The sequence below is a fragment of the Hipposideros armiger genome, unplaced genomic scaffold (genome assembly GCF_001890085.2).
Source record: "Hipposideros armiger isolate ML-2016 unplaced genomic scaffold, ASM189008v1 scaffold_44, whole genome shotgun sequence".
In the NCBI taxonomy this organism is placed as follows: domain Eukaryota; kingdom Metazoa; phylum Chordata; class Mammalia; order Chiroptera; family Hipposideridae; genus Hipposideros; species Hipposideros armiger.
In genome coordinates this window covers 4,219,468-4,221,976 of record NW_017731394.1, presented here as the reverse complement: position 1 = coordinate 4,221,976, position 2,509 = coordinate 4,219,468, and the positions used below count along the sequence as shown (strand labels likewise).

Below are 2,509 nucleotides of genomic sequence, written 5' to 3'. Positions count from 1 at the left end.
AATAAAGGGAACTTTTTTTGTAATGTTTAAACACAGACCATTATTGAAATCCCACCACCGAAACAAATATACATGCATGACCCTCTGGATCTGAAAGAAATGAGGTCTCCTTGAGAAACAAGCTAGTCTAAACAAAGCCCTTGAGAAATAAGCCAATTAAACTGGCATATTTGTAATGCTGCTTTTTTTTTTTTTTACACCATAAATGGTTCTGGCTGTTAGACGAATCAATAAAATACTGAAAGGACCATGACTGGAGTTAGAAAAACCAAAGAAAACTTTGTGGATTGACCAAGCAGTCTCCCTTATCTACTTTGTTACGTTCTATTGAAAGCGCTCTGCACAGCACCCCTGGTGGGATTCTAGGACTCACTCTTGCAACCAGACAGTCCAGCCAGGTACCACAGAGGAGAGCTGCACAGTTCTCGGTTGCACTAGGACCCCCACCAGTGGCTACATATAAAAGGTGGCCGCATCAGTTTCTGCAAGCTCCATTTCCCCTCCGGACCCACTTGCTGTTTCGTGTTGTCAATTAGCAGCGCCTTCCACCGCAAGAACAATTTACCAGAGTGCAGCACTGTGACATTTGCAACTTCTAGGCCAATGAAATGTCAAGACTGCAGCACACGGTGGTCAGGATAACCAAAGGGGGGGTCAAAAAAGGGCAGTCTCTGAGCCTTCATCGGCGAGCACCCTTTGGTGGGGGTGGGACGCAGAGGACGGAAACAATATGTTAGCGTCCTTAACTGCTTTGGTCTTTTGCATGGGTCATTTCAATTTGCACGTCTCATTTGGGCAACAGGTCCAGTACTCCGCCCCAGCAGAGATGCCCAGACTCCAGCCCAGAGCTTTTCTACGCGGGTCCCCGCAGCAGACGTGAGGCTGTGCCGCGCTGCGCGTGAGCCCTCGCTCTCGTGGGGCGCATCGCTGTAAATGAAACCTTGTATACCGCAAGATTGCAGTGGCATCTATAAATACTCACCGCCTTGCTGCTGACGAACAAAACGCGGGCTCCCGGCACGACGGAGGAAGAAGCGACGGCATGTGACCGAGGGCAGGGGCTGGGTAGGGCAGGGGGAAAACCCTACTGCCAACCAGGGAGTCACCCCGGAGCGGATTCCTGAAACACAGTTTACAAAGTACTCAGCCAGGCCTGACCCCGGGCGACCGCCCCTAGGAAGAGGGGCTGGGAAGCGAGGCTCGCAGCCGCCGGGATCGGGGCTCCAGAGCGCCCCCTGTGTGCAGTGAGCGCGCCGCGCGCACAGTAGGCGCGCAGGGGAAGCCTTGCCAAATGGAGGGCGGGCGGGAAAGATGAAGACGAAAGGGGATGATGAGAGCCGCGGGCCCCGGCCGGGTCTCCCGCAGGCCGTGCCCCGGCCCATCCCCGCCGGCAAGGCGGCGCCTGGGACAAATCGGCTGCCTTCCCTGCCCTCTCCTCCCATGCCTCCCCCCCGGGAAAGGGGGACGGCAGGAACAGATGGGCTGTTTCGTGGCGCCGAATCGCCCGCGCCCGAGTGAGGCAGCTCTTTAGATTTGCCCCTCAGGCTGAGGGAGAACGAGAGAGACAGGCGAGCCAACTTTCTTTTTCGATCTGTAGTCTCAGCCTGGGTTCCGCGACCGGCGGCATCCCGCATCCCGCCCCACGGCGGTGCCTCGCCCGCCCTGAGTCCGGGACGCGGGGCGCGGCTTCCCTCCTCCCGGTCGTGGGAGTCTAGCGTCCTATCGGAGGATCCTCAACCTCGCGGGGATCCCCAGCCGGTTGCCCCCCAAACGTAACGCTTTCTCCAAGCCCCCGCTCCCCATTCCCCACCGGATTGTGCCCGGTGTTCTCGGCGATGTTGTTCTCAGTCCCGTCCCACTGCTGAGCCCACGGCTCCCCGCTCACCCCCTTGCGGTCCGGGGAGTGAGTCGACTCGAGTCGTGCACACCCGCAGCCTGCCGCCTCCCCAGATCGCGCGCACCGGGAAAAGTTTCCGGTCTTCCCGAGAAAGTTTTCTCACCCAAGAGACACGGAGACCTGGAGGGTTCCCGCCACCGCGCTCTGCCCGGCGGTTCCCCCTCGGTTCTCTCCCAGCTCTGCCTTCCGTGGGGTCCGGTCCAGCCTCAAGTCCTCTCAGCGCGGAGTCCACAAGCGAGGCGGCCGCGGAGCGCCCAGAGCCGGGCTGGTGACACGTTTCCCTCCTCTCTAGTCTCACGGCCTCTTCCCCTCTCCTCCCACTTTCCCTGTCTCGTGTTCAGTGCTTGGGTTTCTCTCCAACGGCCCCCACCCCACCCCACCTCCCCCATCCCTCTCCTCTTCCCCAGCAGCAAAGCTCACCCTGCTGGTGGGGGAAGGCGACAAGGGGAAGGGGGCGCCTGCACTCACATCCAGTTCAACAATTTCAGGAAATCCAACGCTTTAACTTGAAAAGCCTGGGAGGATGCAACAGGTCAAAGGAGCTCGGTGCTGCGTTTCCCTCACACAAGATGAGACAACCACACAGACCACACACACACAGACACAGACACA

The 2,509-nt window shown here is 58.6% G+C and overlaps 1 protein-coding gene across 9 annotated transcripts in view; it reads right to left on the bottom strand.

Moving 5' to 3' along the window:
* Nucleotides 1–2,509, bottom strand: part of PRR5L (proline rich 5 like) — a 110,210-nt gene that overhangs the window by 72,365 nt on the left and 35,336 nt on the right. Inside the window, exons 1-2 of one of the 9 annotated variants that reach the window (XM_019639523.1) lie at nt 2,366–2,498; nt 983–1,120 (exon numbers count right to left, since the gene is read on the bottom strand). The exons of 4 other annotated variants lie outside the window; for them this stretch is intronic. The gene's annotated coding sequence lies outside the window, so the exon portion shown is untranslated. Of the gene's footprint in view, nt 1–982; nt 1,121–1,810; nt 1,905–2,000; nt 2,228–2,365; nt 2,499–2,509 lie in introns of those variants that run through there. 4 more of the 9 variants (XM_019639519.1, XM_019639524.1, XM_019639522.1 and 1 more) reach the window with 4 other exon arrangements.